Here is a 25,108-nt window from a genome sequence, read left to right as displayed (position 1 = left end):
CTGCATATATTTTGAAAGTTGGAAATAGTATTGATCCATACTGTCTTCCTGACAGGAAGTTAAGTTTATTATTCTCTTAAAATCTCCAAATTCCTTTGGTTATGTAGAGGAGGAAAAATAACTTCCCCTCTGCCCTTTTGAATTCTGGGCTGAGACCTGCCCCCCCGCCCCCCCCCCACCCTATACTACCCCACTGCCTAGCCCCATAATAGAGTAACAGGAGAAAAACAAACAGAAATTTATTAACATGTAAACTTCATGTGTCCATGGGAAATAACCAGAAAAACTGAGTGACTTCCTGAGATGAATTTACTACCTTAAATGCCAACTTCAGGTAAAGACAAAAGAAAGACAAGGAGGGCTGGGGTGGGCAGTTATTGGAAATTACTAGGAAAGGCATAGTAAATAAGGGTAAGATTTGTTTATAGATTTAATGCCTTTTCCAGTGATAGGATTCTCTTGTGATTTAGAGTCATCCTTGTCTTCCTGGTTCTGAGAGGGAGTGAATGGAGATTTCCTTTTTAAATATAAACGTCTCTAACAAAAGGGAAACTTCTCTATTTTCAGAGCCTCTCCTGTGTCTGCTGTTTCTTAAAATAAAAGGCTCAAAATAATCCTTATGCCAAAGAGTCACATTTTGGAGTGGCATATTCTGCTACCCTTCACAGTATCCCAAGAGAGAAGAAAATGAGAATCTTGGCTCACAGAATTCCAGGTTGTAATAGGGTGAATCTGGCTTTTGTTACGGATGGCTATAGGTGCTTCACTGTATATTCAAACCTATTTCTTCCAGGAAATCTAGGTTTCGTGTACCCCAAAGTTAACACTTGTTTGGAGAGCTTTCTTTATTAAAAGATTTTAAATGACCAACTGCTCTAAAAGGACCTGGAAACTTAAGTTGTAATAGTTTCATGGTGAATTTGCTTCTGCTTCTTTCTATCTCATAGCCCATTTCTTCTCTACATGCTCTTAACTTTCCTTCAGTCTTAGTCGTTGTAGTGGTGTGAATTTAATTACTCTAAAAAAACGAAATTCAACTGAGTAAATTTGAGATGTAAAAGTAATTCTCACAGTTAACTGAGATATTGCATCAATAATTAAAAATTACATTTAAAGAACAGGAAAATGCAAAAATGAGAGTATTTTGAGCAGCTAGGTTATTTGAGGGCAAGGGTCCCTGCTTACTCATTTTTGTGTCCCTCATAATTCCACAAAATACCTTCTATGCTGTAGACATTAAATGACTGAGTAAATGAGTAAGTGAATGGCACTGCTAATACTGCTTCTTTTTGTCTTTGCCTTGTGTTTTCAGGCTTCGACTCTGGTCATGGTTTTTATCTCCTGACTAGTCCCTTTTCTTTTATGAGACTTGAATATCTTTTCTTGTTGTTGTTTTTTTTAATCCTGATCTCTTATCTTTTACCCTTTGATTCCTGACATTTCCCTTTCCATTTCTCACTTTCTTTTATAGTACAATCCCTTTTGTCTGTTTCAGTCTCTCTTCTCTCTAGCTTTTTGTGTCAATTTTTGTTTTTTTTTTATTCTTGTGACTTTTCTCTTTTTTAGATACTATTGGTGCTGGTTACTCTATTGAGTTAAAGAAGGCACCCCTCTGAGTCTTCATGACAGAAAACTGATTAATTGACTAATGATGTAATTTGTACTGTGTTGGGGTCTTGAGCTGCTACCAACTGGGGAAATGGACTGCTTTATAATGGCATTTGTATCATAATCCAAACCTCAAAGCACCTGTACTTTTATCCATTTTTCTTTGATTTTTAAACCTACTAGTTATAGATTCTTTGACTTTCTCTACTTCTCTGTTTTAAAAATTATATCCATAATGGAGCATTATGGATATTTTTTTAGACATATTTTTAGATATTGTTTAGACCTTTTTTTAGATACTATGTTAATAAAAATTAATTCACCACCCCACCCTAGGATGTTCATTGTCCTCCAGTTATTGCTGGTTTTATTTTCCAACACAGAAAAGGCAAATAATCAGAACCAATTGAACCCTCCAGAATTCTGTGTTGGGCATGTAGGAAATATCAGATAGATATAATCATTAGTCTAATATGATTAATATGTTTGTTCTACTAATCATATTACTTCATGTTATTCAATAAGTGTGTTTCAGTAATCTGATTTATTTTTTATTTGAAGGGCAGAAAAATATTGTATCTATGATAATGAACACTAAATCTAAATTTCTTAGTTTCAGATCCTAACCACTCTGATTACTAGCTTGGACAAGTAATTTTACCTGTACAGTATTCAGTTTCCTCATCTGTAAAATATTACTATCAATTGCATAAAATTATGAGGATTAAATAAGTTATTATTGAAACCCCCTTATGAATAGAACCTAACACATAGCAAGCATTTAGAAAATACTAGTTGTTCTTTAATTTTTTTATAGTCTATCACAGTTATTTTCCTCCCAACTTTTTACTCTGAAAATATTAAAACTTAGGAAAAATTGAGAGATGAGAACAATAGGTACCCAAATACCATTCATAAGAATTAAATTATTCATTAACATTTGTTACTGTTGTTCATTTGCTTTCTTTTTCTCATTTATATACTTTTGCAAAACTAATTGCAATTCAGCTGTAGACATTGTATTTCCATCTGACATTTAACCCTGTATCTCCTAAGATCAATATGTAACCATAATATTATTATCACACCCAAGAAATTTAAACACTGATATGTTATCAAATCAAATAAAAAAAAGATTGCTGGGAGAAATAGCAACAACCTCAGATATGCAGATGATACCACTCTAATGGCAGAAAGTGAAGAGGAATTAGAGGGGTGGGATGGGAAGGAAAGTAGGAGGGAGGGGTGGGGTGGGGAGGAACGTGGAAGGGGACATATGTATACCTATAGCTGATTCATGTTGATGTTTGGCAGGAACCCACACAGTTCTCAAAAGCAGTTATCCTTCAATTAAAAAATAAATAGATTTAAAATTATAAAAAAATAAAGAGTCTCTTGATGAAGGTAAAAGAGGAGAGTGAAAAAACTGGTTTGAAACTCAATATTCAAAAAAATGAAGATCATGGCATCCAGTCCCATCACTTCATGGCAAATAGGAGGGGAAAAAGTAGAAGTAGTGATAGATTTTATTTTCTTGGGCTCCAAAATCACTGTGGAAGGTAACTGCCACCATGAAATTAAAAGAAACTTGTTACTTGGAAGGATAGCTATGACAAACCTACACAGCATATTAAAAAGCAGAGACAACACTTTGCCAAAAAAGGTCCGTTTAGTCAAAGCTATGGTTTTTCCAGTAGTCATGTATGGATGTGAGTTGGACTATAAGGAAAGCTGAGCGCCGAAGAATTGATGCTTTCAAATTGTGGTGCTTGAGGAGACTCTTGAGAATTCCTTGGACTGCAAGGAGATCAAAACCAGTCAACCCTAAAGGAAATCAGTCCTGAATATTCACTGGAAGGACTGACGCTGAAGGTGAAGCTCCAATACTTTGGCCACCTGATGCGAAGAGGCAAAAGTTTGAGGGCAAGAGTAGAAGTGGGGCAACAGAGAATGAGCTGGTTAGATGGTATCACTGACTCCATGGACATAAATTGAGCAAACTCCAGGAGATAATGAAGGACAGTGGAGCCTGGCATGTTATAGTCCCTGGAGTCACAGAGTCAGACATGACTTAGCAACTGAACAACTAGTATTATCAAATATAATCAGATGTCTGCATTAATGTCACTTGTACCTTATAATGTCCCTTTTCCTTATGTTTTCCTTTTTATAAAATCCAATTGGATTACACGTTTTCTTTAGTTGTTGTTCCTCTGTGGACTCTTTTAATCTAGAATAGTCTCCTGCTTTTATTTATCTGTCATGGGTTAATAGTTTTGAAAATTCCAAGGCAGTGTCTTGTGGAATGCCATGCAATGTGGATTTGTCCCGTTGTTTCCTCATCATTAGATTTAGTTTAAATATTTTTGGTCAAATACTGTCTAAATGATACTGTGTACTTCACATTGCATTGTATAAGAGGCACATAAGTTGTTTGTATCATTATTGGTAATGCTATATGATCACTTGATTGAGGTGATATTTTCCAGATCCCTCAAAATTTGGAAGTTATGTATTTTAATGAGATTGGACTTTTTGCTTTAAAATCAGAAAGTGACATTTTGAGAGTGGGTGAATATCTTTTATCCAAAAAACATTTTTCATCCATTGGTTGTATTATTCATGGATGAATGTTGCCTGATGGTATTCTTCTAATAGTATTATTCTCATATATTTATTAACTGACATTCTTTGGTAACAAAAGTGCTCCTCCTCCCCGTATCCATATTGTGCATAGAATTCTCCAGGCAAGAATACTGGAGTGGGTTGCCACTTCCTCCTCCAGGGGATCTTCCTGACCCAGGGATTGACCGTGGGTCTCCTGCATTGCAGGCAGATTCTTTACCTCTGAGCCACCAGGGAAGACTACATCCATACTTGGATTTGCTAATTATCATTATGGCTGAAACAACTTACTCATAGAATGTGGTACTTGTTTCAGCTAAAATAAAATGTGGTTTTTTTTTTTTTTTTTTTACTGCTTTTTATCATACCTTTTTACCCCCAAGTCACTGTAAACTTTGTATTGACGTAAAGCCTGCTTACAGAAGATGCACAAATCATATATATATATATATAGCTCAAGGAAGTTTCACAAATTAAATATAACTGTATAAACAGATTCTTATTCTTTGGAAGGTGCTTTGTGCTCAGTCATGTCCAATGACTAGGGTATTTCTAAATACCCAAATACTAGGGTATTTTTGCCTGGGAATCTTCCATGGGATCTTCTCAACCCAGGAATCAAACCTGTGTCTCCTGGGTCTCCTGCAAGGCAGGTGGATTCTTTACCACTGAGTTGTTAGGGTCCTTATTCTTTAGTGATGCTCAAATTGTCCCCAGTTTAGCCAGTAGGATCCCCTCTAAAGCTAATTCTTTTGTCCTCGTGACATCTCTCCCTCAGTTTTGAGTATGCTCTTGAAGGAAAAAAGATCTTTTAAGCTTACCTTGTATTCTCACCTTATTCTCCTGACCAAGAATAAGTCATTTTTCAAAGAGCACTGCCTCCCTTTAGTTGGGAATGGAATTTAGAAACAAAGATTTGGCTAATAGATGGGTGCATTGATACTTTGTTGTCATTACTCCTAAGATATATATATATATATATATACACACACACACACACACATATAGGTATATGTGTATATATATATTTGTAGACATAGATATTTATGTATATACTATATATGTAATAACCTACAATTCAAATCCAGCATCACAATATTCTTCTTCAGCTTCCCTCATTTCATTTGTTTCTCCTTTATTCCACTGTGAGAGTTCACTCTATTGATTCATTTGCTCTATCCTGTATGTAACATACAAAAAGTAGTTTCAGAAATACTACATCGATACTACTTCTAACAACCAATCTACTAAGTAGAGTTCAAGATTAATTTGTATTTGTTTTTGTACTGACTTTCCACTGTGAATATACATTCAGAGTACCAGATTCAAGTTATTGGAATTCATTTTTTGGTCCTCTGTGGTCATTTTTATCAGTATGTCATTCATCTTACTTCTTTTCCTGCTTGCTTGCAAGTTTAGGTTTTGTTTTCTCAGTCTTTTTCTATTTGAATATGTAAAACTTTACATGGCTCAAAAACCAAATGTAGATAAAACTTTGTCCCAGGAAGTCCTATTTCATGCCTACCCTTTTACTGAGGTCTTATTCACCCTTCACAGTGAATATTTTCCTTAGTTTCTGGTTTACTCTTCAGATGCTTATTACAAAACTAGTGAATACATACATTTGTTTTTTTTACATTGCTTATGGGTTATTTTTTCTGTGCAGGAGAGTCTTTAAATTTTCATATAGTCAAAATTTTCAATATTTTCCTAATTTTTTTAACATTTGGATTTGAATCATAGAAAGACTTTCCCCACATCAAAGTTGTAAAGAAATTAATGTTTTCTTCTACCACCTGTTTTATTTTTGATATTAGTCATTGCTCTTGATGTTAAAGTTAATCATGTTGAGCCTCAAGGGCTGCCAAAACTCACAGGATTAATTCTCACAGCAACCAATGGCTGGGGAAGAGAGGGGGAAGATGGAGACTCCAGACACCTTATCTTTCGTAGTCTTCTAGGCAGGGATGTTTGGGACCTTGGATCCCTAGTCCAGGGCTCAGGAAATAGAAGGCATAATTGAGTAACTGAAAGAATGAATGAGTAAAAGAAGTTCTAGACAGTTATGATGAGTGAGTTAAAAATTGAGCTCCCTCTGGACAATCTGATGTGCACCAAAGCAATGGAAGAACAAAGAAGTGACGCTCTTGTTTTGGTTTATAGGCCAGCTTGTCAAGGATAAGAAACTACAGGTTTCTCATCCTGAGAGGAAGTCTCAGCTTTTGAAGAGGGCTGAGCATAACCTCTTCATTGTGGCTCCTTTGTGCCAGTCGCCTGTCTTGATCATGGTTACTTTGGAAATAGTTATATTTGGAGTATTCATCCTCTGGAGGATATAGGATGGAAAAACATAACTTAGTCTTTGTAAGTCCAATTCTTGTAGCCATCTTTGTGCCAGATGTACAGTCATTTTTTTCCCTATGATTTTTTTCTACATGTTTATGACACCAAATAGCTGAATTAAATGTGTAAAATTGGCTTAGTAATCCAGATGTTTAGAAAATAGTGCAACTTTATTTATTAACTTGTGATATTACATGACTAGACTTTAAATGTTAGATATATTATGCGCAGTTCTACATAAAGCCATAGAATTGCTAAATCAATTATATGATGATGGATTTTTTAAATAACTGAATTATATTCTACAGTGTTTCCTTCATATCTTTTATTTCACTTACAAGTAATGCATTGGCTTTGGTGGCCCAGAACTGGGTTTTATTTTGCTTCTACCACTTACTTTTTTAACTTAAAAAGTGTTTTTTGTTCTTTAAGCCTTATCTAAAAATGGGCTTTTGAAGTTTGAGAATGTTAAATGATATGATATGATGTATTTAAAGAACTTAGCACAATGCCTAACACAAAGCATGCACTAGGTAGATGTCATTAGTTATGGTTATTATTCACTGAGCCTTATAATGCCTCTTAATTCTCTCTCTTTTATTATCATCATTTGCCACTTCATTTTTGTGTATAGATTAGTTTGTGATGTCATAATCATAATATTTTTTCTTTTTTCTTTTTGCATTTCAACAACATAGTCTTTTTGATCGTCAAAATAATATCATAAAAAGTAAGAAATGATTTTCTCAGTTTTGAAAATGATGAAATATAGGTTTATAAGAGTAAAGTGAATTTTTGAGAGCATGTACAAACAAAGCTGTAAAATGGGAAAGCTGAGGCATATGATGTGAAATCCAGTTATTATATCTTATTTCCCAAATGCTCTCATAAGTTCCTTGATGGGTGGAACATGAAAGACTTCTTCCTAGGCTGTAGAGTTAAGAGATTTTAGTTTCAGGAGTTGGGAATAGAACCTACATTAGCTTAGGCCAAAGGAATCATAATGACTCAGGTGACAATCCACACCTAAAGGTTAGGTTGGGACTTTATCTCACCCACTTGGTTGTTCTTGGCTTTCTGTTGCCCTCATCCTCAGACTGAGAATTCTCCTGTGGTGGCTTCTTAAATTTTGTACCTGAGCTGACTGCCTCATTCTAATCCTGACCCTGAATTCCCTTACCCTGACTCTTGACCATTTTGAAAATGAACTTCAGGGAGAAGAGTAAGTGAAAGCAGTGTAAGGGACAGTTCAGTTCAGTTCAGTTCAGTCGCTCAGTCGTGTCCAACTCTTTGCAACCCCATGAATCGCCAGGCCGCCCTGTCCATCACCAACTCCTGGAGTTCACTCAGACTCATGTCCATCGAGTCAGTGATGTCATCCAGCCATCTCATCCTCTGTCGTCCCCTTCTTCTCCTGCCCCCAATCCCTCCCAGCACCAGAGTCTTTTCCAATGAGTCAACTCTTCGCATGAGGTGGCCAAAGTACTGGAGTTTGAGCTTTAGCATCATTCCTTCCAAAGAAATCCCAGGGTTGATCTCCTTCAGAATGGACTGGTTGGATCTCCTTGCAGTCCAAGGGACTCTCAAGAGTCTTCTCCAACACCACAGTTCCAAAGCATCAATTCTCTGGCACTCAGCCTTCTTCACAGTCCAACTCTCACATCCGTACATGACTACTGGAAAAACCATAGCCTTGACTAGATGGACCTTAATCGGCAAAGTAATATCTCTGCTTTTCAATATACTATCTAGTTTGGTCATAACTTTCCTTCCAAGGAGTAAGCGTCTTTTAATTTCATGGCTGCAGTCACCATCTGCAGTGCTTTTGGAGCCCCCCAAAATAAAGTCTGACACTGTTTCCACTGTTTCTCCATCTATTTCCCATGGAGTGATGGGACCGGATGCCATGATCTTTGTTTTCTGAATGTTACAGTAGAAAGAGCTTTCTGACAGGTATGGGGTATTTATCCCAGTAGTCAGGTATCTTGAAATTGCTCCCAACTTTTCTTTCAGGTTGCTATTTAGGTTTCCTGGCCTTGACTAAATTGTCAACTAGACAGAGCGGCTGCTGGGAGAGGTGGAAGGGGAGCAGAATGGACCACCCCAAAATATGCCTCTTTGGCATTAAGGTTATTTTAAGCTGATTGTATTTAAGAAACTGCAACATAGGAGAAGCTCTGAAAACTGAGTAGAAGTTAAGTAATTCTACATTTGTAGATCTAAATTTTTGTAGGGAAAAATCTATATTGTAAGGAAAATCTATATTTTAAAAGGAAATTTACATTAGAATGAGAAGATAGCTATTGCCAGAGAACTTTTTAATTAGAGTGACTTACCTGCCTGGCAGGATAACCTTTGCTTTCCAGACTTCTCTCACCTTCATGTAGATTGCCTTCCTCTTTTTGAATTCTTGGGCTTCCTTGGTAGCTCAGTAGTAAAGAATCAACCTGCCAATGCAGGAGACACAGAAGAGGTGGGTTCTATCCCTGGGTCAGAAGATCCCCTGGAGAAGGAAATGGCACCCACTCCAATATACTTGCCTGGGAAATCCCATGGACAGAGCAGCCTGGCAGGCTACAGGCCAGGGGGTCACAAAGAGTCCAGTACAACTTAGGGACTTAACAACAACAACTTTGAAGTCTCAGACCCCTTTCCTTTCCGTTAACTCAGGATAGTATCAACACATCAGCCTCAATCCTCTGGTTGCTTTTTGAGTCTCATGTTGTGGGGCTCCTGTACATATATAAATTTTTTTCTCCATTAAATCTCATTTTATAGGGGTCTCAGCCAAGAACTCAGAGCAATAGATAGACCATTGTTGTTCTCCTCTACAGGGCAGATGAGTGAAGGATGATCCCCGGAGGCTTCCAGTGACCTTTGTCTAGTGTGGTATGTGGTATTTTCAGGGATTTCCCTTTTCTGCATTTGATTTGCCTTGTGGAGTTCTTAGCTACTCCTGATGTTCCTCTTTTCTCAGCTTCTGCCATACTCTTTCTTTGATTATCATCCCATTTTCAACCTCATGTGCTTCAGCTGGAATTTTTAAAATCCTAAAATCATGGTCAGTTTTAACTTCTGACAAAGAAGTTTGCGTGAGAGAAAGCAGTCTAATTTTCACCAGCTGGGTTTTTGTATCTTGGTGGTGAAGCCACTGTTGCTTAGACTTGAGCCATTGTTGAAATATTCCTTTCTTGGTGAAGGATCTCTGGCAAGCTGTTGGATGTAATGAGGGCTCTGTAAACCCTGGCCTTTGGCTCCAGTTTTAAGAGGAATTTTCCTTTACTCACTGGGCAGCCTTTACCATTATGAATCTTGCCTTTTTGCAAGGCCAGTGAATTCTGCAAAGGTTTATTAATCTTGATTTAATGTATTCATATGAAAAAATGTAACAGCAAGAGAATAAAGCTTATGTAGGCATTGCAGGGATCCCTTTGGGGGTTCACTCTGTATTACTCATAGCAATGAAAAGTAAAAATGGCAAGTTATATTAGCTAAGTTCAAGAAACAAAAGGCAATATTAATTTCCCAAGAAGTGTAAAAGGATATGCAAATGTGATCAACTCCCAGGAAAACATTGCAATATACCACTTCAGGCTTTGAAATTATGCAGTTTAATAAACACTTGTTAAGAAGTTTCACACACCAAACATAAAATTTTAAAGCAAGTGTTTCTGATCACATACTGTTTTTGTGGAACAGCATTATTTTCCCAAGCCTTTCAAACCCTAAACATAAAGATTGGGGTGTGCAAAATAGTGGATTTATCAGTAGCAGTCACGTGTTCTTCGGAAAGCACAGATGGTTGTGAAAAAAAAAATTCTGTATTGTTGCTTTTCAATTAAAAGTGTAATTTAGAAGTGTGGGCCATTAGACTAGAACCTGAAGTAAAAATTTCTAAGGCAAATGTGTTTAGCCAGTAACTGATGAGGAAGAATTATCTTGGAGTTTTAATTAGTTCAGACCTAATGGGAGAAGCTTTTATGTAAGCTTCTTCCTATAACTTTCTTGAGTCTATGCTTCTTGGTTAGGGACCTTCTTATTTATTTACAGTCAGAACCAAGCTTGAGCTCCTATTGAATGGGAAGAGCTGTTCAGAAGTTGCACTGAAGTTTAAGGTCTGAAAGACTAAGCTGTATAGGCAGAGTAAAAAAATTGTCGTGTTTGAATGAAGTGGTTTCTCAGATGTTTCGATAGATGTTCAGAGCCTGGGAGGAGTTTTGCAATGTTTTAGACACACATCAGTAATATTTTGTTCTGAATTTGTCTTGTGCTTCAGTGGAGCTTTACATTTGCTGTTTAGTCTTGTGTTAAGAAATTGAGATAAAAAAGCATTAGTAAGAATGATAACACTAAGTGGGGTAGGTGTGTTTAAAGGGAACAGTTATTTTCAAACACTGCTGGTGGCAACTCAGCTGTGTGTATAAAAAATTCTTGTATACTGTTTGATCCAACAAGTCTATGTCTATATATTTATCTTAAAGAGATATCTGGACAAATTCACAAAGGCAGGTGTCTTTAAGTGATTTTATTGTTTATGATAGTAAACAGAAAAGCCAAACATCCTAAGTGCATAATACATGATTAAATATTTTCTGTCTTTTGTTGGGGAGGAAGAAATTTTCCTTTACCCTTCTGGGTTCTTCTATCTGTTCTAAGAATTAAGTCAATGCGAGAAAGACTAACAGGAGAAAGTCAAAGAAGAGCTAATAACAATTATATGGGAAAGACTCAGGAAAATACAGTAGCTTGCTAGAATGATTGAAACCTTCACCTTAAAAAGCATCTGCAGATAAAGACAAGGGGAGATGTTGAGGGTAGTGGTTTGGGGCTTGAAAGGAAAGGAAAGCCATTGACAAGGAGTTGGAAAAGCAAAAGGTGGGTAAATAAATGTTTGTGGGCCAAGCAGTGACAGTGGGACACAGTAGACTCTCATCTCTAGACCCTGCTTCCACCATGCCTAACCCACATTCTTTACAGTTATCTCTGGTGATAGGTCTATTCAGGGAATAGGTCCTGTATCTACATTCTTTTAGCCTTAGGCAGAAGATTAAAGTTTCTTTCTGAATCTTTTGGGCCTCTGGGGTTTTCAGCTTGAAATAATCTGCATGTGAAAGAGACATTTTGGGGTGGTAAATTCTGCTCCACTTCTCTTCCCTACAGTTTATATAGTGGAATACCATATAGCCTTTAAAAATGCTTATGTTGGTGATAATATCATGGAAAATTTTTATACTAAGGGAAAATACAAATAAGTAACAAAATGGAAAGTATAGTAAATACTATTGTTATTCAGTCACTAAGTCGTGTCTGATTCTTTGCTATCCCATGGACTCCAGCATGCCCTGCCTCCCTGTCCCTCCCTGTTTCCCAAAGTTCTTCCAAGTTGATGTCCATTAAATCGGTGATGCCATCCAGCCATCTCATCCTCTGTTGCCCTCTTCTCCTTGTGCCTTCAATCTTTCCCAGCATCAGGGTCTTTTCCAATGAGTTGGCTGTTCGCATCCAGTGGCCAAAGTATTAGAGATTGAGCTTGAGCTTCAGCATCAGTCCTTCCAATGAGTATTCAGGGTTGATTTTCCTTAAAACCTGATTGATTGATTTGATCTCCTTGCTGTCCAAGGGACTCTCAATAGTCTTCTCCAGCACCACGATTTGAAAGCATCAATTCTTCGACATTCAGCCTTCTTTATGGTCCAACTTTCACATCCGTACCTGACTACTGGAAAGACCATAGTTTTGACTATACAGACTTTTGTCAGCTAAGTGATATCTTTGCTTTTTAATACACTGTCTAGGTTTGTCATAGCCTTCCTTCCAAACAGCAAGTGTCTTCTAATTTCATGGCTACAGTCAATAATATAGTAAATATAGTCTTATTGAATACAGTATATTCAATATTTCAAATAAGGATATATTAATATAGTAATATGTCCTATAATGTTAACAATTTCAGAAGTTTTCTTTTAACTTGACTGTTGTGTTTTTCTATAATAAACATAAATTGTTGTATTGTGTGAAAGTTGCTCAGTCATGTCTGACTCTTTGCAACCTCGTGGACTGTAGCCTGCCAGGCTCCTCTGTCCATGGAATTCTCCAGGCCAGAATACTGGAGTGGTTAGCTGTTCCCTTCTCCAGGGGATCATCTCTACCCAGGGATCTAACCCAGGTCTGCCGCATTGCAGGCAGATTCTTTACCGTCTGAGCCACCAGGGAAGCCCAAACATAGATTACTTGATAAGAAAAATAATAAGAGAAAATGTACCATCAATGAGAGATAAAATATAAGTGATCCTTGCTTTATAAAAGTAGATGATTATAAAGTAAATTTGCACTACAAGTTATTATTTGCTCTAGAGAAAGATTCCTGTGGTTATGATGAGTGGGCAGTACCTTCTTTAGTAATTTAGGTTTAGTTTGCAGCTCTCTGGTGAAGCTGGCCTGCTGAGGAAACCTGGGGTTAGCGAAAATGAAAGCTACACTGTCAGGAGATGAAAGGCCTGCAGAAATAAAGTTTATGCATCTTTGAATTTGCCCTGAGGTCAGTAGGCAAATAGTATTTTATTCCTATATGCTTGCCCTTGATGCCAAAAGCTCAGCCTCTGTGCACTTGTGCTAGATCAAATCTCAGAGACAGAGTTTTGTGTGAAGAAGGAAAAATAGCTCTATTGCTTTGTCAGGCAAAGAGGAACATATGGGGCTCTTGCTGCCAAAAACTATATGTTCCAACAGGGGAGGATTTGATGAGGAGTTTTATAGCAAGGTGCTGACAAGATTAGGATGTGTGCTGGGCCTCCATGCCTCTAATCTGGTCTTAATGAGCTTCTCTGGTTCATTTAATGTAGCCTCAGGTGGGCTTTCTTTGGTGTGAAGAATGCTGATGTCTTAAAGAGCTTAAAGTAGTACATCCCTTGAGGAGGAGCCAGACCCTACCCTAAGGCTACACTGTTGTTTCCTGGCTACCAGATGCAAAGACAAAGGAGGGGCAGCCAGGAAAACAATAGTGCAGCCTTGGAAACAGGGGTCCTGGTTCCCCCTCAAGGGATATGCAGGGCTTCCTTGGTAGCTCTGCTGGTAAAGAAGCTGCCTGCAATGCAGGAGACCATGGTTTTATTCCTGGGTCAGGACGATCCACTGGAGAAGGGATAGACTACCCACTCCGGTTTTCTTGGGCTTCCCTGATGGCTTAGTAGGTAAAGAATCTGCCTGCAATGTGGGAGGCCTGGGTTTGATCCCTGAGTTGGGAAGATCCCCTAGAGGAGGGCATGGTAACCTACTCCATATTCTTGGAGAATCCCCTTGGACAGAGGAGCCTAGTGGGCTGCACTCTATAGGGTCGCAAAGAGTCAGACACAACTGAACAACTAAGCAGAGAACACTTCCCTTGTCTTTGCATACCTTCTCTTCCTAGATTAGCAGTTATTCAAATCTGCCCTTGTGGAATTCTGCCTTTTCTAAATCCAGCTTGAACATCTAGAAGTTCTTGGTTCATGTACTGCTGAAGCCTTGCTTGGAGGATTTTGAGCAAGATGTGTGAGATGAGTGCAGTTGTGTTTGAACATTCTTTGGCATTGCCTTTCTTTGGGATTGGATTGAAAACTGACCTTTCCAGCCCTGTGGCCCCTGCTGAGTTTTCCAAATTTGCTGGCATATTACGTGCAGCAGGTTAACAGCGCACCTTTTAGGATTTGAAATAGCTCAACTGGATTTTCATCACCTCCATTAGCTTTGTTCATAGTGATGCTTCCTAAGGCCTGCCTGACTTTGCAGTCCAGGATGTCTGGCTCTAGGTGAATGATCACACCATTGTGATTATCTGGGTCATTGAGACTTTTTTTGTATAGTTCTTCTGTGTATTCTTGCCACCTCTTCATAATGTCTTCTGCTTCTGTTAGGTCCATACTGTTTCTGTCCTTTTTTGTGCCTGTCTTTGCGTGAAATGTTCCCTTCGTATCTCTGATTTTCTTGAAGAGATCTCTAGTCTTTCCCATTCTATTGTTTTCCTCTGTTTTTTCTTGCATTGATCACTTAGGAAGGCTTTCTTATCTCTCCTTGTTATTCTTCGGAACTCTGCATTCAGATGTGTATATCTTTCCTTTTCTCCTTTGCCTTTAGGTTCTCTTCTTTTCTCAGCTATTTGTAAGGCCTACTCAGGCAGCCATTTGGCTTTTTGCATTTGTTTTTCTTGGGGATTTCTTTTTCATAGGAACCAGAAATCAAATTGCCAACATCTGTTGGGTCATATAAAAAGCAAGAGAGTTGCAGAAAAACATCTACTTCTGCTTTATTTACTATGCCAAAAACTTTGCCTGTGTGGATCACAACAAACTGTGGAAAATTCTTCAAGAGATGGGAATACCAGACCACCTGACCTGACTCCTGAGCAATCTGTATGCAGGTCAAGAAGCAACAATTAGAACTGAACGTGAAACAATGGACTGGCTCCAAATTGGGAAAGGAGTACGTCAAGGCTGTATATTGTTATTCTGCTTACATAACTTACATGCAGAGTACATCATACGAAATGCCGAGCTGGATGAAGCACAAGCTGGAATCAAGATTTTCAGGAGAAATATCAATAACTTCAGATATGCAGATGACACTACCCTTATGGCAGAAAGTGAAGAACTAAAGAGCCACTTGATAAAAGTGAAAGAGAAAAGTGAAAAGGCTGGCTTAAAACTCAATATTCAAAAAATGAAGATCATGGCATCAGGTCCCATCACTTCATGGCAAATAGATGGGGAAACAGTGGAAACAGTGAGAGATTTTATTTTCTTGGGCTCCAAAATCACTGCAGATGGTGACACAGCCATGAAATTAAAAGCCACTTGCTCCTTGGAAGAAAAACTACGACCAACATAGACAGCACATTGAAAAGCACAGACATTACTTTTCTGACAAAAGTCCATCTGATCAAAGGTATGGTTTTTCCAGTGGTCATGTATGGATGTGAGAGTTGAACCATAAAGAAAGCTGAGCCTGAAGAATCAGTGCTGTCGATCTACGGTGTTGGAGAAGACTCTTGGGAGTCCCTTGGACTGCAGGGAGATTGACCCAGTCCATCCTAAAGGAAATCAGTCTGGAATATTCATTGGAAGGACTGATGCTGAAGCTGAAACTCCAATACTTTGGCCACCTGATGGGAAGAACTGACTCATTGGAAAAGACCCTGATGCTGGGAAAGATTGAAGACAGGAGGAGTTGGGGACAACAAAGGATGAGCTGGTTGGGTGGCATCACTGACTTGATGCGCATGAGTTTGAGCAAGCTCTGGGAGTTGGTGATGGACAGGGAAGCCTGGCATGCTGCAATGCCAGGGGTCACAAAGTGTCAGACACGACTGAGCAATTGAACTGAACTTTTAGAACTCAAAGAAGATCATGGAGACTGTAGTCGAGACATAGAGACAGAAAGGCCCAGAAGCCCCACAAGTCTTGCTTAGTTTTATCCTTTCATATCATAGTGTGGGTGTACATACTCAGTTACCTCCAACTCCTTGTGTATCCATGGACTGCATCCTGCAAGGTTCCTCTGTCCATGGAATTCTCCAGGCAAAAATACTGTAGTGGATAACCATTACCTTCTCCATGGGTTCTTGTTGACCCTGAATTTGATGTGGGTCTCCTGCATTGCTGATGGAATCTTTACCCTCTGGGCATCAGGGAATAAACAAAAATTCCTTTATAAAGTGAGCACAAGAAAAAGTTTTCTATAATTTAACATTTAGATACCATAAAACTTGACTCTGTGTAATTAAAAAAATTTTTAATTCCTTTTGCAAGGAAAGAAAAAAACAAAATAAAAACCCAAATCACAAGTGATAAGCTGGAAGAAAATATTTACAGGATACATTATGATAAAGAGCTAACATTCTTCATATATGAATTGAGCAGTTATTAAAAATTGAAGAGATAAAAGAGAAACACCCCCAAGACAAAGCAAGCAAATAAAAAGTATAAAATTGGTGAAATATCTAGACATTTCACAAAAACTGATATAAAAATGACTTTTCAGCATATAGAAGTATGTTTAACTGTTCATATGAACACCTATGTCATCATCTTTACTTATGAAATGTTGAAAACATCCTAAATGCTTGTGTATAAGAGATTACCTGAATGAGTCATGGTAAAGCTCACACAGTAGTGTACTAAGAATACAATCAGAAATATCCTCATGAATTTATATGGAGTGATTCCCAGAGTTATCATTAATGCAAAAAGCAATGTATAGAAAGGCACATACAGCATGCTACATTATTCTTATGTAAGATGGAGGAATTAAGAAGGTCCACCTGTTCATCTAACTTTTTTTTTTTTTTTGCAAAAGGATACACAGAAAGGGTAAAATGAAAAAGTGAAATTGGTAATCTATAGTATGAAAATGGGATTAGAAATATTAGGGAAGAGAATGATGCCACCCTGAAAATACCTTTTTTTTTTTTTTTTTCAACTAGTTTTGATTTTCAGTTCAGTTCAGTCACTCAGTTGTGTCTGACTCTTTGTGACACCATGGACGCCCGGTTACCCTGTCCATCACCAACTCCCAGAGTTTACTCAAACTCATGTCCATTGAGTCAGTGATGCCATCCAACTGTCTCATTCTCTGTCATCCCCTTCTCCTCCTGCCTTCAATCTTTCCCAGTATCAGGGTCTTTTCCAATAAGTCGGTTCTTCGCATCAGGTGGCCAAAGTATTATAGCTTCAGCTTCAGCATCAGTCCTTCCAATGACTATTCAGGACTAATTTCCTTTAGGATGGAAAAGTTCCTTGCAATCCAAGGAACTCTCAAGGGTCATCTCAAACACCACAGGTCAAAAGCATCAATTCTTCGGCACTCAGCTTTCTGTATAGTCCAAATCTCATATCCATACATGATTACTGGTAAAACCATAGCTTTGACTAGATGAGCCTTTGTTGGAAAGTATGTCTCTGCTTTTTAGTATGCTGTCTAGGTTGGTCATAGCTTTACTTACTTCCAAGGAGCAAGCGTCTTTTAATTTCATGGCTGCAGTCACCATCTCCAGTGATTTTGGAGCCCCAGAAAACAAAGTCTCCCGTTGTTTTCCCATCTCTTTTCCATGAAGTAATGGGACCAGTTGCTATGATCTTCATTCTCTGAATATTGAGTTTTAAGCCAGGCATTTCACTCTCCTTTGTCACTTTCATCAAGAGGCTCTTTAGTTTTTCTTTGCTTTCTCCATAAGGTTGGTGTCATCTGCATATCTGAGATTATTGATATTTCTCCTGGCAATCTTGATTCCAGCTTGTGCTTCATCCAGCTCGGCATTTTGCATGATGTACTCTGCGGGCAAGAATCCCTCAGAAGAAATGGAGTAGCCATCATGGTCAAAAAGAGAGTCCAAAATGCTGTACTTGGATGCAATCTCAAAAACGACAGAATGATCTCTGTTCATCTCCAAGGCAAACCATTCAATATCACGATAATCCAAGTCTATGCCCCAACCAGTAATGCTGAAGAAGCTGAAGTTGAACGGTTCTATGAAGACATACAAGACCTTTTAGAACTAACACCCAAAAAAGATGTCCTTTTGATTATAGGGGACTGGAATGCAAAAGTAGGAACTCAAGAAACACCTGGAGTAACAGGCAAATTTGGCCTTGGAATGTGTAATGAAGTAGGGCAAAAACTAATAGAGTTTTGCCAAGAAAATGCACTGGTCATAGCAAACACCCGCTTCCAACAACACGAGAGAAGACTCTACACATGGACATCACCAGATGGTCAACACCAAAATCAGATTGATTATATTCTTTGCAGCCAAAGATGGAGAAGCTCTATACAGTCAGCAAAAACAAGACCAGGAGCTGACTGTGGCTCAGATCATGAACTCCTTATTACCAAATTCAGACTGAAATTGAAGAATGTAGGGAAAACTGCTAGACCATTCAGGTATGACCTAAATCAAATCCCTTATGATTATACAGTGGAAGTGAGAAATAGATTTAAGGGCCTAGATCTGATAGATAGAGTGCCTGATGAACTATGCAGTGAGGTTCGTGACATTGTGCAGGAGATAGGCATCAAGACCATCCCCATGGAAAAGAAATGCAAAAAAGCAAAATGGCTATCTGGGGAGGTCTTACAAATAGCTGTGAAAAGAAGAGAAGCAAAAAGCAAAGGAGAAAAGGAAAGATATAAGCACCTGAATGCAGAATTCGAAAGAATAGCAAGGAGAGATAAGAAAGCATTCCTCAGCGATCAATGCAAAGAAATAGAGGAAAACAACAGAATGGTAAAGTCTACCGATCTCTTCAAGAAAATTAGAAAAGGGAACATTTCATGGAAAGATGGGCTCGATAAAGGACAGAAATGGAATGGACCTAACAGAAGCAGAAGATATTAAGAAGAGGTGGCAAGAATACACAGAAGAACTGTACAAAAAAGATCTTCATGACCCAGATAATCATGATGGTGTGATCACTCATCTAGAGCCAGACATCCTGGAATGTGAAGTCAAGTGGGCCTTAGAAAGCATCACTACAAACAAAGCTAGTGCAGGTGATGGAATTCCAGCCGAGCTATTTCAAACCCTGAAAGATGATGCTGTGAAAGTGCTGCACTCAATATGCCAGCAAATTTGGAAAACTCAGCAGTGGTCAAAGGCCTCAAAAAGGTCAGTTTTCATTCCAATTCCAAAGAAAGGCAATGTCAAAGAATGCTCAAACTACCACACAATTGCACTCATCTCACATGCTAGTAAAGTAATGCTCAAAATTCTCCAAGCCAGGCTTCAGCAAAACGTGAACCATGAACTTCCAGATGTTTGAGCTGGTTTTAGAAAAGGCAGAGGAACCAGAGATCAAATTGCCAACATCCGCTGGATCATCAAACAAGCAAGAGAGTTCCAGAAAAACATCTATTTCTGCTTCACAGACTATGCCAAAGCCTTTGATTGTGTGGATCACAATAAACTGTGGAAAATTCTTCAAGTGATAAGAATACCAGACCACCTGACCTGCCTCTTGAGAAACCTGTATGCAGGTCAGGAAGCAACAGTTAGAACCGGACATGGAACAAGACTGGTTCCAAATAGGAAAAGGGGTATGTCAAGGCTGTATATTGTCACCCTGCTTATTTAACTTATATGCAGAGTACATCATGAGAAATGCTGGGCTGGAAGCAGCACAGACTGGAATCAAGATTGTGGGAAGAAATATCAATAACCTGAGATATGCAGATGGCACCACCCTTATGGCAGAAAGTGAAGAGGAACTAAAAAGCCTCTTGATGAAAGTGAAAGAGGAGAGTGAAAAAGTTGGCTTAAAGCTCAACATTCAGAAAATGAAGATCATGGCATCTGGTCCCATCACTTCATGGGAAATAGATGGGGAAACAGTGGAAACAGTGGCTGACTTTATTTTTGGGGGCTCCAGAATCACTGCAGATGGTGACTGCAGCCATGAAATTAAAAGACGCTTACTCCTTGGAAGGAAAGTTATGACCAACCTAGATAGCATATTCAAAAGCAGAGACATTACTTTGCCAACAAAGGTCCGTCTAGTCAAGGCTATGGCTTTTCCAGTAGTCATGTATGATGTGAGAGTTGGACTGTGAAAAAAGCTGAGCGCCGGAGAATTGATGCTTTTGAACTGTGGTGTTGGAGAAGACTCTTGAGAGTCCCTTGGACTGCAAGGAGATCCAACCTGTCCATTTTGAAGGAGATCATCCCTGAGATTTCTTTGGAAGGAATGATAGTAAAGCTCAAACTCCAATACTTTTGCCACCTCATGCGAAGAGTTGACTCATTGGCAAAGACTTTGATGCTGGGAGGAATTGGGGGCAGGGGAAGAAGGGGACGACAGAGGATGAGATGGCTGGATGGCATCACTGACTCAATGAACGTGAATCTGAGTGAACTCCGGGTGTTGGTGATGGACAGGTAGGCCTGGCGTGGTGCGATTCATGGGGTCGCAAAGAGTCGGACACGACTGAGTGACTGAACTGAACTGAACTGAACTCTGCATATAAGTGAAATAAGCAGGTGACAATATACAGCCTTGATGTACTCCTGTCCAAATTTGGTACCAGTCCATTGTCCCATGTCCAGTTATAACTGTTGCTTCTTGACCTGCATACAAATTTCTCAGGAGGCAGGTCAGGTGGTCTGGTATTCCCGTCTCTTGAAGAATTTTCCTCAGTTTGTTGTGATCCACACAATCAAAGGCTTTGGTGTAGTCAATAACCATGTTAATGTTTGTATACTGCAAGTGTAAAATTAAATTACACAATTTGGAGTAAAAATGGAAAACAAGCAGAGGTAAATGAATCTAACTATATATGAAGTGGATGGTATGATTACACATAAGGCAAAGAAATAATAACTTGTTATTTTGAACATAATATCTTGACTGTGCACTTTCAGCTCAGTTTAAAGGTGAACTAGAAAGAAATCTTGAACTTTTTACATTTACAGTTGCTGTTGATAGTGATAGTAATGGAATATTGTGAAATTATATTTATGTATTATAGGATTGAGTATATACATATGTCTATCTATCTATGTATCTATGTATTTATCCTAATCTAGGAGGGAATTATCCAGTGTATCACTGTTAAAGAATAGTAATGCAAATAAATAAAAATAGTAACACAAATAAATATGAAATGAAGGCAAGTAAGGAAGACCAGTATATTGTTGGATTGAGGTTAGAAGTGTCAATAAACACACGATTAAAAGTACATATAGATTTCAGTGAAAAGTGAAAGTGAAAGTGGCTCAGTTGTGTTGGACTCTTTGCGAGCTCATGGACTATATTGTCCATGGAATTCTCCAGGCCAGAATACTGGAGTGGGTAGCCTTTCCCTACTCCAGGGAATCTTCCCAACGCAGGGACTGAACTCAGGTCTCCTCCATTGCAGGCGGATTCTTTACCAGCTGAGCCAGAAGAGCAGTATTTCTATTTATAATCCCCTGTTCTGCCCTCTGAAAGGGTCTCCAAGCAGTGAGAACCACTTGTTCCTGGCTTTTGGGTTCTAAATACCACTTCCCACTAAGAGGAGCTTGGAGAAATTCTCATTTCAGGTCCAGAGCAAGGAAAGTACAGGGAACTTGGGACATTTTGTTGTGCCAGCAAATAAGAAACTGCTAAAATCAAATGAAGACATGTCTGAATAACACAGAAGCTAGCTTGAAATAGGATACTTAAAGTTCAAATGAGCAAGATGTACTTAGGCCACAAAATAGATAAATAAAAGAGGGAGGAAGGGAAGCTCTTCTTATGTAGAATACCAACAAATAAATGTAGAAGAAATGATGGAATTAGGAAATCACCATTTTACAAGTACTCTAGTAATAACTAGGGACTTCCTTGCTGGCTGAGATGGTAAAGAATCTGCCTGCAATGCAAAAGACCCGAGTTAAATCCCTGGGTTGGAAAGATCCCCTGAAGAATGGAATGACTGCCCACTCTAGTATTCTTGTCTATAAAATCCCATGGACAGAGGACCCTGGCTGGTGACAGTCCATGGGGTTGCAAAGAGTTGGACACGACTTAGCAACTAAACAACAACAATTTATAATATAGGGGAATATAAAGTTTTCTTGGACCCTTTAGAGTCTCTGGCTGGGTCTGAAAATTAAACCCAGGGATTTAACTCGGGTCTTTTGCATTGCAGGCAGAAATATTCTGTATATACTGTAATTGTTAGTGTTCCTGAGGCAACATCGAGTACCTTTGTTTTGGAAAGGATGGGATCTCTGGTGAAATAGGCAGTGTGTGCAGTTTTGGCACAGGGAAGAAAGTGTCTGGTAATATCTGTGTGAAATATAATCACTTGGAACTAATGTGCATTAATGTTTCATTGTATCTAACTACAGCCTTCTCTGATGTGTTTAATTACTCAGTCATGTCCACTCTTTGAGGACCCATGGTCTATAGTCTGCCAGACTCCTCTGTCCATGGGATTCTCTAGGCAAGAATACTGGCATGGGTTGCCATTTCCTTCTCCAGGGCATCTTCCCCATGCAGGGATTGAACTTCTGTCTCTTGCGTCTCCTGCATTGGCAGGTAGATTCTTTACCACTGCACCACCTGGAAAGCCCTTAAAGAAGAGATTTCATCCTTTGTCATCTTGAGTTTCAGATGCTATATAAATCAAATCAAACAAAAATCAGTTTCCAAAAAAGCGCAGTAGATGTTTGATGTGGTGAGGGTGAACTGGGAAGTTGTCACAACCTAGATGTTCATTTCAGGGCAGCCCAACCTTTAGGAGAATTAGTTTTGATATTCTGAAAGCAGTGAAGCTTTCCCATTATTCTTGAATGTGCCTCACTAGGGAAATATACATTGTATATCTCCCTGCTGGGATTTCTACCTGACTTTGATTTCTTGTGCTAACTGCTTTGTAGCTCCTTGATTTCTCTCTCTTGGTTTGTGCTAGTTTAGCGATTGTGGATGGGATCCTTGACCTCAATTTGATTGGAAGGTACCTGCTCAGTATGGCTCCTTAGCTGGGCATACCTGTGGGCCAAACAGGGGAGAGAAAGCTCTGGAGTTATGCAGGTGCAGTCGTGGTCATCAGACATTAAAGATGGCTTTGAGAGCAGTGGCTGCTTGGCTTAGTACAAGTTATTCTGCTGGCAAGAAAAAAATAATACCACTCTTACCTAAACCTCTGACAAATTTTCTCTCGCAATGGAAGTTATCAGGAAAGGGTATTGCTTCCTTGGCCCCCACATAATGTTGCTGTTTAGTTGCTGAGTCATGTCCAACTCTTTTGTGACCCTGTGGACTGTAGCCTGCCAGGCTCCTCTGTCCTTGGGATTTCCCATTCAAGAAAACTGGAGTGGGTTGCCATTTCCTTCTCCAGGGGATCTTCCCAACTCAGGGATCGAACCCATGTCTCCTGTATTGGCAGGTGGATTCCTAACCACTGAGCCACCAAAGAAGCTCCAGCTGCATACGTGCTGCTGCTGCTGCTAAGTCACTTCAGTCGTGTCCGACTCTGTGCGACCCCATAGACGGCTCCCCCGTCCCTGGAATTCTCCAGGTAAGAACACTGGAGTGGGTTGCCATTTTCTTCTCCAATGCAGGAAAGTGAAAAGTTGGAACTAAATTTAATGAATGTACTTTTTTCTACATTTAAAAGTTTTATGTTCCTATTGTGGAAAATTTGGATAACAGACTTCTCTAAAGACAAAAATAGGTATTACTCATAACCCTCTGTGCAATTAATTCTTTGTGGACAAAGCTGTAGTTTATCTATACCTGTATTTTTAACGTATAATTACATATCTTTTCAGTATATCTATATTATGAACATTTTTCCATATTATTACAAAGTCTGCACAACCATAATTTTAAAGACTATGCTATTCTTCCATATAGGGGACTTTCTAAAGGGGGAGTTGCTTGTTTTGTTTCACCAAAAAGATGGTTTACATTGATTGTTACCATTTCACAAAAGAGAACACTGTTAGCACCAGAAAAACTTGAAAGCTTAAACTTCAGAGTATAAAAATGAAATGAACTAGCTCCATTAAAATCTGTTATAAAGTATTTATTTTTCTCATTACCCTGTGAACTGTTGGTGATTTGGTCACATTCCCCAGTCCACAGACTGATGTTCAGGAGCCATATAATCAAATGATCTGTAAGGTCCATTGATTCTAGCTCAAGAAACTTGCATTTCATGAAGAGCTGGGTTCCAGTCTCGGTGCCATGTTTGACCTGATGGTTGATTTTTGAGCCATACATCCCGGGAATATCTCAGTTTTCTGACTGGCCCACTTAACTTTAAGATCAAGTATGATATCATTTGTAGAAGTGCTGTTGTCTAAATGCCTTGGTACTCTGATGTGAGAATCAGAAAAGGAATGTGATAAATTGTGCAGTCCCAGGACATAAGTGACATTTCATTAACCCATAGTTTATACAATAGCCCACATTTCTGCAGTTTCTTAGAATAATTGCCAAAGTTAAGAAATACAACTACAAGTGGATGAAAAAAAAGGTATTTTATGGGCTTATATACTGAAAAAACACTGACACATGATGTCTAGAATTGCTGGATCTAGAACATCAATGATCTATCCATTTTCTTTAAGGCAGTGTCTCGCCTAATAGCAAGAGGGCTCCCAGAAACATATACCATCTGACCAGTTCAATAATTTCAGTAGGATACAGTGAAGTTTTGTATTTATAATATTTTTAGTGAAAGTTCAAAGTTCCCATCTTACTGGTATTGATTGAAGGTGACTGACCAGATCTAGGTCATGAGCCTTTCTTGAAGCTGTAAGTGGATTCAGTCCCTCCTGAATATCATACGCCAACAATAGGGGTGAATAGTTTCTCAAAGGAAAATTGGGTTGCTGGTAAAAGAAGATGAGATATGCATGATGGTCTTGCAGAGCAAGAAAGGCCTGCTATAGAGTCAAAGTAAACTTCTAAGCCCATAAATGCAGCCAGTAGAATTATCTGGCATATCTGGAAAGGCCTATGTGTAAGACATTTTCTACTGATTGCCACAACATCATTGCTTAGTGGCAAGCGGTGTCTTTGCCATCAAT

The 25,108-nt window shown here is 38.8% G+C and overlaps 1 protein-coding gene across 6 annotated transcripts in view; it reads left to right on the top strand.

The window, feature by feature from the left end:
- Positions 1-25,108, top strand: part of FHIT (fragile histidine triad diadenosine triphosphatase) — a 1,562,042-nt gene that overhangs the window by 332,316 nt on the left and 1,204,618 nt on the right. For 4 of the 6 annotated variants that reach the window (XM_052643365.1, XM_052643327.1, XM_052643337.1 and 1 more), the window contains exon 3: positions 23,458-23,589. The exons of the other annotated variants lie outside the window; for them this stretch is intronic. The gene's annotated coding sequence lies outside the window, so the exon portion shown is untranslated. The remainder of the gene's footprint in view (positions 1-23,457; positions 23,590-25,108) is intronic. 6 annotated transcript variants of the gene reach the window in all.

The sequence above is a fragment of the Budorcas taxicolor genome, chromosome 1 (genome assembly GCF_023091745.1).
Source record: "Budorcas taxicolor isolate Tak-1 chromosome 1, Takin1.1, whole genome shotgun sequence".
NCBI classification, from domain to species: Eukaryota; Metazoa; Chordata; class Mammalia; order Artiodactyla; family Bovidae; genus Budorcas; species Budorcas taxicolor.
Note: the sequence above shows the minus strand (reverse complement) of the source record. Positions and strands in the feature narration are given on the sequence as shown.